At 44.9% G+C, this 12,974-nt stretch overlaps 1 protein-coding gene across 1 annotated transcript in view; it reads right to left on the bottom strand.

The window, feature by feature from the left end:
- The window catches only part of LOC126062124 (leucine-rich repeat-containing protein 37A2-like), a 289,138-nt gene that overhangs the window by 210,296 nt on the left and 65,868 nt on the right, over positions 1–12,974 (bottom strand). The gene's annotated exons all lie outside the window — the stretch shown is intronic.

Below are 12,974 nucleotides of genomic sequence, written 5' to 3'. Positions count from 1 at the left end.
GCAGAGGGAGGAAGAGACGGTTGAGAAGCGGAGAGGAGTTTTCCGACGCAAATCGCAGGGAGCCCTCAGGCACCATTCCCGGGAGTGGCTGCAGTGGCTTGGTACTAGCGTTCGACTGCAGTTTCCTTCGGGAGAAGCAGCCAGCCACACAGCCTACTCACACCTCCAGAACCAGAGAAAAAAGACCGCTGTCGGCAAAAGCTAAGTACTTGCGTGTATTTTACTGAGCCCCACATCTCCCCAAGCTGGCTTCAGCGGCTGACTTCCCTGGGCCTGAGAAAGGCCCTGTTGAGCACCTAGAGCCATCCTCCCACCTTGGAGAAGGAATAAATTTGCAATTGGGGGAAAAGATGATTTGCCAGCTCCACTAATTGGGGGCGCTCAGGAGTGAAGCGGCTCCTGTCCACACATAAATGGTCTGTGGACTTTGAGTACATTCCCTCTCTGCATGGACCTGTGTGGGTCTATTTCAGGAGAATAGGCCCTTGTTGGCAGGCTCCAACCTTTTCAGCTGTGCAGTGGATTTTTTTTTTTAGTGGAGAGGCAGGCGTTTGATGTTTGACATTGCCGTGCCTGTTAAACACGGTCCTCACCTATACACATCAGGGGCTTAAGGACTGGTGGCTCCACTCAGGTCACCCAGTCACCCACAACAGGGGTCCAAGGATAACTGGTACCTCCCAGTGCTTACAACCAAAAACATTGGGTGCCCATGGTCCGTATGCAGAACACACCCAGCTGCACACTCTAGGGAACAGCGACACGCTTTCCTCAGAGACACGTGGCGGATGATTTTCAGCCCTTGCCTTGTTCAGAGTGTAACCCCCTGTTGTAACCAGACACCGATACCTACACCAATCACCCATGCCCCTCTAAGACTATAGGACAGAGCCTGTACCACACACTTGATGATCAGCTACCTGGACACCTGAGCTGAATTCATACAAGAAAAGTGAATGGACTCCTAGACTGATATACCTGAGAACACCTCTAGCCATCTGGTGACAGGATGTCACCGCTCCAAAGGCAAAAATAATCAAGCTAGCTCACTCAAGCATATAAAAACAAAACAAACCAAGAAGCTAAGACACAGTAAGCAGACATAAAATAAACTAATACAATAACTTATAGATGGCTCAGAGACAACAGTCAATATCAGGTCACGTAAAGAAACAGACCATGATCGCCTCAACAAGCTCTCAAAACAAAGAATCAAGGGATCTTCTAGATGCAAGTGCATTCCTGGAATTACTGAGTGGAGGGAGAGAGCGGGTTGTCTCATTAGGGGAGAGTAACTGGGAGTGTGTAGCGAGGTGTATATGGGTTTTTGTGAGACAGACTGACTTGATTTGTAAACTTTCACTTAAAGCACAATAAAAAAAATTTCTTTTAGATGAATCAGCTGGGGATCTTACTAAAATGTAGATCCTGATTCAGTAGGTTTGGGGTGGGAATGCAAATTCTCAGCAGGGGTTTGAGCAGAACAAAGGGGTTCGAAGACCCATAATTAAACAAAGATAATACACTACTCTTAACCCTAGAAATTACTGCTGAGCTAATCTTTAAACCTTACACCAAAAACACCCCTAAAGTATTCTTTAAACCAAACAACAGTTTGGCTTAACTAGTAAAGAATGTCTGTCTTGAGCATCTGGCCCTTTTAAAAACTATCTGGGATCAAACTAACAACAGCAATTAGAAAGATTCGACAGGCAACTTAGTGGGCGGTGAGTTTATGTTAACGGGGGGAGGAACAATATGGAAAAGGAGGGTGAGAATGGTTACAAAAGTCCAAGAATGTAATCAGTGTCACTGAACTGTACATAGAGAAATTGTTGAATTGGTGTATGTTTTGCTGTGTATATTCCCAATATCAAAAAATAAATACATAAAAAATAATACATATTCTTGGGGCGGGGGTGGTCAGTAAGTAGGTGCTCCAGCCAGCTAATCCTCTGCTAAACCAAATTAAACTGGAGCTAAGTGGTCAGAGCAGGGCCAGGCAAGTAACTGTCTCCTCAAAGTGTCAAAAAGCCATAAAATGACAATAGCTCAGAGGAATCCAGGAGGAGAGCCAGTCACCTGACAATTTAGAAAAACAGGACTAAGACTTTGGGGTTCAAGCCACAATTCAGGGCATACCTTTCTATGAAGGAAGCCAAGTCACCTTACCTATTCACATCTGTTCCATAATGCCTCAGGGAGGCAGGAAACCAGCTCAGACGGAGGAATCTGCCCATCCAGGACACGAGAAATTGCTGGTGGTACCAGAACAGGGCTTTGGGTCCCTTGACTGCTGGGTCAGCACTCCATGATCCTGTGGCCCAGGCCTCAGATCTACCATTGTACGGGATTGACTTTACTTCCTTTCCTCAAGCACTTTTCATCAACACCAAATACCAAATCCAGATAGGTACAGCTTCAAGGAAACTCTACAATGAAGGGAGTCGAGGGAGAAATTGGGCAACACCATAGACTGCTCTTGAAAGATTACAGTGAAAGTCTGAGGTGGAGAGAAGGTGGTTTCTGTCCTTTTAAGAACTCCAGATCATGTGATACAGAGTCTACATCTACTTCCACCCCGAGCACTGATTTCTCCTTATACAGCTCTCCAGAGTGCGCAAAGCAAGCTATTCTGATCTCATTCTCTGACTTCATTCAATTCTTACAACAATCCTGGGAAGGAGGATGGTTATTTCCATTTCACAGGAAGGAAAACTGAAGCTGTGTAGAAATGGGCCTCAGGGAAGGGACTGAACTCTCTGGTTTCTGCATTCCAAGTCCTATTCCCTGCCAGCACATCACACTTTCTCAGGTCTCTGGCTCAAAGAGTTTCAGGCAAACGTTACTTACAGATTTTTTAGGAGATATGCAGAAGCTCCATCTTATCTAAAAGCAAACAAGCCCTAAAACCAGTAATCTTCTTGCTGGTCAGATCCGTAGCCCCAAGCACCTGAGCCAAGGTCCATTCCACAGTGCCCAAGTTTCAGAGCTGCCTTTCTTAAATGTTGTAGCACACAGTTAGGAAGGAATTGTCCTGCTTCCTTCCTTCATTATCCTGCCTGGCTTTCTGTATATGTCCAATTTCACTTCCTCTGGAGACCAGAGAAAACTGAATGGCTTAGACAAAGACTTACATTAACAGATACAATGGATAAACTGGCTTCGCTGCTTTCAAAGGAAATCAGTAAATAGCAAGCTGTTCTCATTGGACTTCTCAGCCACTCCCAATGGCCTTTCCAGCACCGGCTGAATCTGATCCGGCTCCTGGCTGTTCAGAAGAGCCTGGCATATGACATCCAGCTGCTGTACCAACAGATGACTCATGTTTTTTTCATTTGGAAAAGAATGACAAAGTTATCAGTATGGAAAAGAATGACAAGGTTAGCTTCTGACTCAGAAAGGCAGTTGATCTTTCAGATATGGGTGTGCTGAATAAGGAAACAGCACCTTCCTTCCTCCTGAAGAAATCCAAGTTGAGTTTCTAGACAATTGTCCTGTGCGGGATGGGGATGAGGGTAGACTCTGATGCAATGCAATGCCAGCTATAAGGCAGGAAACTTCTAGAAGCTTGTGATTCCCAGACCAAGAACTAGTGGGCTAGGGCAGACCTGTGAAGCTGGTGAACACTGCATATCTTTCTTTCTTCCCTCCTCTCTTCCATCCAACAATCCCATCTCCCCCATATTCCTGACCCATATCCTGTAGGAGTCTAGATAGGACCAAATTCTGAATAAATGAAAACAGAAACTTTGCCTGACTCATTCATCATTGCATTTCCAGTGCCTAGAACAATGCCTGGCACACAGTTGTTAGTTGTTGTTAGCTGTCATCGAGTCGATTCTGACTCAAGGTGACCCTATGCACAACAGAGCAAAACACTGCCTTGTCCTGCACCATACTTAAAATTGTTGGTATGCTAGAGCTCATTGTTGTAGCCACTGTGTCAATCCACCTTGTTGAGGGTCTTCCTCTTTTCTGCTGACCCTGTACTTTGCCAAGCACAATGTGCTCAGTAAATGCCTGATGAATGAATTGATGAATGGAATAAAAATAAGGCAGAGGGCACTATTACTATTTGCATTTCATAGGCTGTGGGAAGTTAAGGTATACAACTTGTACGTGGTGGGGCCATTATGTTACTGTGATGGATTGAACTGTGTCCCCAAAAAGTGTGTGTCATCTTGGCTAGGCCATGATCCCCAGTATTGTGTGATTGTGCACAATTTTGTTATCTGATGTGATTTTTGTATATGTTGTAAATCTTACCTCTTTGATGTTAATGAGGTAGGATTAGAGGCAGTTATGTTAGCTAGGCAGGACTCAGTCTAGAAGATTAGGATGTATCTTGAGTCAATCTCTTTTGCGACATAAAAGAAAGAAGCAAGCAGAGAGACAGAGGGGCTCACTACCACCAAGCTAGATGAGCCATCTTCTTTTGATTCATCGTTCAATATTTTGCCCATAGAATCCTTCAAAATTACAACACGAGGATTGAATTTTTAATTCAGTTCTTTCCGCTTGAGAAATGCCAAGAGTGTCTTCCCTTTTGGTTTTCTAACTCCAGGTCTTTGCACCTGTCATAATACTAAGCTGCCCTTCGAAATCTTCTCTTCAGCTTTACCGTCGTCATTCTTCCATTTACTCTATCTACTCTATATTCAAGATCAAGTTTCAGAATCTCTTCTGACATCCCTTTTGGTCTTTTCTTTCTTTCCTGTCTTTTTAGTGACTTTTGCTTTCTTTATGTATGATGTTCTTGAGGTCATTCCACAGCTCATCTGATCTTGGTCATTAGTGTTCAATTAGTCAAATCTATCCTTGAGATGGTCTCCAAATTCAGGTGGGATATACTCAAGATCGTTTTGGGGTTCCCTTGGACTTGCTCTAATTTTCTTCAGCTTCATCTTGGACTTCCATACGAACAATTGATGGTCTGTTCCACAGTCGGCCCCTGGCTTCGTTCTGACTGATGATATTGAGCTTTTCCATCATGTCTTTCCCATGCACCTGTCAGTTTGCCATAATGTGGTGGCTTGCACGTTGCTGTGATGCTGTAGCTATGCCACCAGTATTTCCAATACCAGCAGGGTAGTCCATGGTGGACAGGTTTCAGTGGAGCTTCCAGACTGAGACAGACGAGGAAGAAGGACCTGGTGGTCTACTTCTGAAAAACTTGACCAGTGAAAAAGCTATGAATAGCATAGGAACATTGTCTGATATAGCACTGGAAGACGAGCCCCTGAGGTTGGAAAGGCCTCAAAATGCAACAGGGGAAGAGCTGCCTCCACAAAGCAGAGTCAACCTTAATGATGAGAATGGAGAAAGCTTTCAGGGCCTTCATTTCCTGATGTGGCATGATTCAAACTGAGAAGAAACAGCTGCAAATACTCATTAATAATGAGAACGTGAAATGTCTGAGGTATGAATCTAGGAAAATTGGAGGTTGTCAAAAATTAAATGGAATGCGTGAAGTCCTAGGCATTAGTGAGCTGAAATGGACTGGTATTGGACATTTTGAATCAGACAGTTATATGGTCTATTATGGTAAGAAGGACAAATTGAAGAGGAATAGGATGGCATTCATTGTCAAAAAGAACATTTCAAGATCTACCCTGAAGTATAACACTGTCAGTGATAGGATAATATCCAGACAGCTACCAGGAAGACCAGTTAATGCAACTATGGTTCAAATTTATGCACTAAACACTAAGGCCAAAGATGAGGAAATGGATGACTTTTAGCAGCTTCTGCAGTCTGAAATTGATCAAACGTGGAATCAAGATGCATTGATAACTACTGGTGATTGCAATGGGAAAGTTGGAAACAAAGAAGAAGGATTGGTTGTTGGAAAATATGACCTTGGTGATAGAAATGATGCTCAGGATTACATAATAGAATTTTGGAAGGCCAACGACTTCTTCATTGCAAAATATCTTTTTTCAACAATATAAACGGTGCCTATACATGTGGACTTCGCTGGGTAGAAAACACATGGATTAAATTGACTGCATCTGTGAAAAGGGACAAAGAAAAACATCAGTAGTGTAATTCCCATGTATATATATTATTTCATTTAATGGGTACTTTTTTTTTTTTTTAAGGTGTTTTAATAGTACAATTACTATCATGAGGAGGCCCACAGTTTTGTTTTGTTTTTAACATTAGAAAGGGATTCTTAGCTGAGTTTGTGCTCCAGAAGAGGGTAAATCAAGAAAGAAGAAAAGGCAGGTAGGAAATGAAGGTCCCAACCCAGGAAACAGTGAGAGGAAGTTGGGGGCGACAGCTGTGTGAGAGGTCTAGGCAGGAACTAGAGCACACTGGAGGGTAAATCTCTGGGAGAGGGAGCCCTGGGGAAAATGCAGACTAACTGCTGTGGCAGAGCATTCCTGGGGAACTGAGGATATGATAATGTGAAGTCTTAATATCTACTAATTTGTTTGGTTTTAGGCAAATTGCAGAGTAATCTGGTTACGACTGCCCGAAGGCCGTAACCCTACATGGGGACTCCTAAATCCCAATTTGTTTATTAAAATGTATTTTTAAATGCACAGCACGAACACACGCTCTCAAATTCCAAAGGTACCAAAGGGTACGTGGTGCTGCAGTCTCCCAGTTTCCCTCCCTGAAGGCAACCACCATTACCAGTTCCTTGTTTGTTCTTCCAGAGTTATTCTCCACCAGTGTTTTCCGACAGAACTTTCTGTAAAGATGGAAATAGTTTATACCTCCATTGTCCCATTTGGTAGCCATTACTAGAAATAGCTGGTGAGCACTTGAAATGACTAGCATGACTTAGAAGCTGCTGTTTAATTTTATTTGTATTCATTTAAATTTAAATAACCACAGATTTACACATATGCCACACAACACCTAGTAGCATACTGTCAAAATGGTTTGGTGGCATTAGACCTAGTCTAACTGTGTGGGGGAAGAGAATCACCATCAGCATCAGCCCAAGGCTGATTCCTATGAGGCAGAGGTCAAACATACCTCTATCCTCCAACCCTTTTACCAATTCTGACACCAGCCATCCCTTCCACAGCATTCTCCACTCTGCTGGGTTCAATAATTCGATGCAATGGCCACATGGAACTCACAGACCATGCTCATAGTTATGAGATTTATTAGGGAAGTACCAGGTTACAATTCAGGATCAGGAACAACTCAAGATACAGTTCTTTGGTCAGGACAGCTTCTCAGCCGTGCCTGCAGGCGGGCTTCTCTCTCCTCTCTCAGCCCCTTGGCCCCTCAGTCGGGCCCTTCCCTGCTTGGGCAAGCTCTTTAGCTCTGCCAAGAAGTGCCCAGAGGCACCCCACTCGGCCAGGAAGCCTCCTGCCAAAGGCGCTGTGCTCTCTAGCTCTGTGGGTCAGCACGCCGACTGTAGCCGCCTTGCTCGGTGGGCTGGGAAGCCCACCGGACTATCCAGTGCCAGCCTCCTGGTTCTGCTGCTGCCATTTCTCTGCTTCGCTTGCTACTGCCACTTCTCGCCATCTCACAGCTTCTCTGATGTTACAGCTCTGTCTGTCTCCTGAGTCTAACAGGCCCTCGGTGCAGGGAACCTGGGCCTAAAGGACGTGCTCTACTCTTGGATCTTCTTCTTGGTGATACTGAGATTCCCCCCACCCTCCACTCCTGGGATTGGCTCATTTTAAGCTTAGTGGGATGGCAAAACTGACAAATCTCCTACAGGAGTTCCATATACCTCACTTGCATATTCCCACTCCGAGTTTTCTGTGCACCATGTTTGCATTATTATCAGGCTGTCCAATCCCCTTGGTGGGCCACAAGCACCTTATTTGCATAGTACCACCCAGCCATTTCGTGGGAGTCACAAGACCGAACATGACTAGAAGGATCATATTAAGTAATTCACTGCACCGCACGTACTATGTACACCATACTACTGCTTGCTTTGTTCACTTGTTCTGTGCCGTTGAGTTGACTCCGATTCATAGCAGCCCTATAGGACAGGATAGAGCTACCCCATAGGGTTTCCAAGGCTGTGATCTTTATGGAAACAGACTGCCACATCTTTCTCCTGTGTAGCCGCTGGTGGGTTTGAGCTGCCAACCTTTGGGTAGCAGCCGAGTACTTAACCATTGGGCTACCAGAGCTCCTTTCTCTTCACCTAGTAACCCCTACATATCTTGTGGAGAGATTGTTCCAGTCTGCCTCATTAGAACAAACAAACTGCTCCATAACATCCTTCTTTTGCAATCCACTAAGGCAACCCTTTATTAACTACCTGGAGAGCCCTAAAGACTCCAAAGTCTTCCACATATGTCAAAACCAAGAGACCTTGCAGCAACTCTGGTTTCCCCACCCCTCTACTTTGATCAGTCTAAGCTTGAGACAGCGTGACACTGAACAGTCCCTCTTGCCAGATGGGAAAATGATTTACTATGAATTACTGCCCTAAAATACACTTTCTAGACACATGTCCCCTGTGCCTGACATTCAGTGGTGACTATGCCATTCTTTAGGGTTAGTCATGGCTCTCTCAGCTCTCCATTCAAGTGAAAAGTCTCCTGGGACAGGCAGCAATTAAGGTCAAGCATCTGGAGCCAATTTGGCTTTTGCCCTTATGAGAGGGCCAAAGGACTTTATGGAACGGTGGAGGCTCTGATGGTGAATCTCACTGTTCTTAAATTGTCCTTAAATCCATGTGGATCGCTGGCTACTTTTTGCCTTTAGACAGCCTTCCTCTTAGGGTATTTCAGGTTATAAAAGTATTTCTAGTTTTCAACGGCTTCTAGAGAAAGAAACTACTGGCAGTGGGTTTTTGGGTTAGAGAAAGAAACTACACTAACCTGCTGTCTTAGTTACCGAGTGCTGCTGTAACAAATACCACGAGTGGATGGCTGACACAGAAATTTATTTTCTCACAGTTTAGGAGGCTAGAGGTCTGAATTAAGAGTGCTGGCTTGAGGAGAAGGCTTTCTCTGTGTGTCAGCTCTAGAGGAATGTCCTGGTCTCCTCAGCTTCTCCTTCCTGGTTCCATGGAGATCTCCATGTGTCTTAGCACCTGCCTTAACCCGTCTCTCTGTGTCTCTCTCTGCTCCTCTGTTTAATCTCTTTTTACATCTCAAAAGAGACTGACTAAAGATACATCCTACTGCCTTAATATAACAAAGGTAACCAAATGGGATCATAACCACAGGCATGGAGGTTAGGATACACAACACGTTTCAGGGGGACATAGTTCAATCCATATCACCTGCTTTGATGTTTAACCCTGTATACACCTTTTCTTCTGGTGTTTCCTTTGGGAAGTAGGCACAGAATTTAGTGTCAGACATATCTGAGTACAGATTCCAGCTCCAAATGGCACAGTCCTTTGTAGTTTATAGGGCAAATACATACTATGCACTGATCTTTAAGAGGTCTGTCTGTATTTCATAGGGAACCATGTTTGGAAAATGAAGGAATGACCTAAAATTCACTCAGTAATATTCCTTGAGCCATCACTAAGGTCAGGGCCTGTATTAGGCATTGAAGGGAGGAGGGAACTGTAGAGATAAAGGAGACCTGATTCTTGTCTTGTCAGGGTTCCTGACCTAATAGAGAACAGTGGGGCATGACCTGTCATTATGTTCCATTTATAGGAAACTCCTAGAAGAGTGGACCCAGGGGGTGTAAACACCAAACCGGGGCTTGTTCACATACTAGGGTATGTAGAATTATTGGCCCCAATTCTTCACTCTTCCCTACATCCACACACTCTTGTCTCCTTGTGGGCGGAATGTACTTTCTTGTTTCCTGTCTTTGGCCTTGGCCATATGTTTTAGTCAGCTAGTGCTGCCATAACAGAGAGAGCACAAGTGGATGGCTTTAACATAGAGAAATTTATTTTCTCATAGTCTAGTAGGTTAGAAGTCCAAATTCAGAATGTTGGCTCCGGGGAAGGCTTTTTCTCTGGAGGAAGGTCCTTGTCCTCAGTCTTCCCCTGGTCGAGGAGCTTTTCAGGCACGGGGACCCCGTGTCCAAAGGACGTGGTCTGTTCTTGGTGCTGCTTCCTTGGTAATATGAGGTCCTGAACTCTCTGCTTGCTTCCCTTTTCTTTTATCCCTTGAGAAATAAAAGGTGGTGCAGCACACACCCCAGGGAAACTCCCTTTACCTTGCTTGGGTCAGGGAGGTGACCTGAGTAAGGGTGGTGTTACAATCCCACCCTAATCCTCTTAACATAAAATTACAGTCACAAAATGGAGGATAATCACACAATACTGGGAATCATGGCCTAACCAAGTGAATGCACACATTTTGGGGGGACATAATTCAATCCATGACACCATGTGACCTGCTTTGACTCATAGAATGGGGCAGAAATGAAAATGTGCCAGTTCTAAGTCCAGGCTTTAAGAAGCCATATATTTTCTACTGGCCTTTTTATGTCTCTGCCTTCTCCATGAGAAGAGCTCCTCCTGGGTCAACTGCTGACTCTTCAGCCTGGGCCCCGGAATGAAAACTCCTGGGACAGAGCCACCCCAGCTGATCTGCAGCGTTAGAGTAAGAAGCAGAGCTGAAGCAGCACAGAGTTAAAGTGCAGCGCCCCAGCCAACCTGCAGATCTGTGGGAACTGTTAGGTCAACTCACCAAGTTTCAGAAAGGTTTATTACACAGTATTATTGTGGCAATAGCTAACCCATATGTACACTGACTCCTTTATTAGGCTATAGGTTCAGCTGCTGCAATAGAGAACTGAAGAATAGCGGGTTAAATAAGAAGGAAGTTTCTCGATCTTTCATGTGACAATCTGGTTAGGAAGTCAGGGCTAGTTTAGGGGCCACCTTGTCAGGGTCTAGGCTTCTCCTATCTTATTGCTCCACCAACCTTGGGGTATGGCCCTAATCCACATGAAGTCTTCATAAGGATTACAGTTTAAGTCTTAATTTCCTTCAGCCCTGCAAGTGAAGACACTCCACAGCATGACACCAAACTACCCTCTAACACATAGACTCTCAGCTTGAACCACTTCCCACTTCTGCTTTAGGCCTCAGGAATTTCTTCTCTTCTTGAATGTGTGCTTCTCTCGGCTCCACTGGAGCTCAACAACAGCATCTCACTCCTACCAGGTCCAGGCCTCAGCAACAGCACCTCATTCCCCCCAGGCTCTTGGGAGCCATAGCTGGTTGAGTCTGCTACTTTCCAGGAGGCCCTAATCTCTGTGGAGGTGAGCAGTAGACCAAGGTTATCTATTTTCATAGTCTCAGGTAAGACTCAGTCGTGCCTCCCATTCTCAGACTTAACCAGACACCAGTCCTCTCACCTCCCACTGCTCTGCCCTGCCTCCCCACAGTCATCTCCCTGCTGCCTCCAGCCCGGAAGAAACCACCGAACCTCTGCTTTCTCTAACTCCCTGCCCTTCTTGTCATAGCTCAGTGGTTCCTAAAATGGGCCTGTCTATCCTGGAGATGGATTCATGTGGGGCAGGCATGCAGGTGTGGAGGAGAGGTGTCCAGGAATTGGCTTTTTAAATAAGCATCTCAGTGATGTTTGAGGGTAAAGTTTGGCAGAATGTACTTTGAGAAATTGTATTTTCCTATGGACACTTGAAACCCTAACTCACCCGTTTTGAATGTGTGCCCTAGGGCACATGGGCTGGTTACTTACATTCTTTGTTTATCTGTCAAATGGGAATAACAAAATATCTTCCAGGGATTGTTGGACTAAATGAGATAAGACTGTGAAATGCTTAACCCAGAGCTTGGGACCAAGTAAGCAAGTATAAATGCTAGCTGCTGCTGCTTCCTGTTATTATTGTCTTGTGCTTTAAACACAGTAAATATTTGTTGGCTTGCAGATGTCACCATGCAGGGACAAATGCTTGCTTTTTATCCTCAGGTAACTGACTCAGGCCAGTATCAAGAGAACAGGTGTCTCTTGCCCAGCACTGGCAAACTGATGGACCAAATGAGGTATGGATGGGCTGTTCATTTTGCTCGGAACCCTAACCAGCAAAATATGCCAGGAGGGCTTTGCCCAGTTGCATTGCTCTTTTGGGGGACCCTGTGCTGTGGTTCCTTGGTTGGCATCATTCTTCATCTCAGATTACTGAGCTGCCAGCATTTATTTGTGGTCATGGGGGTCGATTAGCAAATCTTGCTCATTCAGAATCTCTTTTACTCACCTATGTGTTTAGCTCTCGCTGACTTACAAATGGGAATTAAAGACTTTTTCTTTGCTTTTACTAAAATACTTCAATAGTGGCAGGTATCCCCTCTTAGCGCTTTTAACGTGTGTGATTCCCACATGGATGAGCAGAAGGTGTGCAGGAACCCTTGCATCTTCTGCAATATTTACTTGTGTTATCACTTGCAATCACACAGACTGGTGGATAAGGAAGGAAACAGGTAGGTCTGGTGCTGGGCTGAGCTGGAGGGGGCTGAGCAGCACACATTTGACCCTTAGTGGGGTTCCCGAGGGTCTAGGGCAGTACACATGAGCAGGGAAGTGACCCCCCCCCACCCAAAATACTTTCTGAATCAGCACCATCCCAGGCCTGAAGAGGGCTATCTTGGGCAATTACTGCTGTCACATATTCTTCCTTTACCCTGATCCTCTTGTACCTTCCTATTAGCTACCCAAGTGTCTGAGTTATCTAGTGGTGCTATAACAGAAATGCATCGCTTTAACAAAATTTATTCTCTCACAGTCTAGGAGGCTAGAAGTCAGGATTCAGGGTGCCAGCCCCAGGGGATGGCTTTCCTTCTCTTTTGGTGCTGGGGGAAGGTGATTGTTATCAACCATCCCGATCGAGAAGCTTCTCAACTCAGGAGTCCCGGGTCCAAGGGATGTGCTTTGCTCCTGGTGCATCTTTCTTGGTGGTATGAGGTTGCCCCATCTATCTGCTCGTTTTTCACTTTTATGCCTCAAAAGAGATTGACTTAAGACACAGCTTAATCTTGTACATTGAGTCTTGCCTCATTAATGTAACTGCCTCTAATCCTGCCTTATCATACAGATAGGATT

This window comes from Elephas maximus, chromosome 19 (genome assembly GCF_024166365.1).
Source record: "Elephas maximus indicus isolate mEleMax1 chromosome 19, mEleMax1 primary haplotype, whole genome shotgun sequence".
Taxonomy (NCBI): domain Eukaryota; kingdom Metazoa; phylum Chordata; class Mammalia; order Proboscidea; family Elephantidae; genus Elephas; species Elephas maximus.
This window is presented reverse-complemented; position numbering and strand designations above follow the sequence as displayed.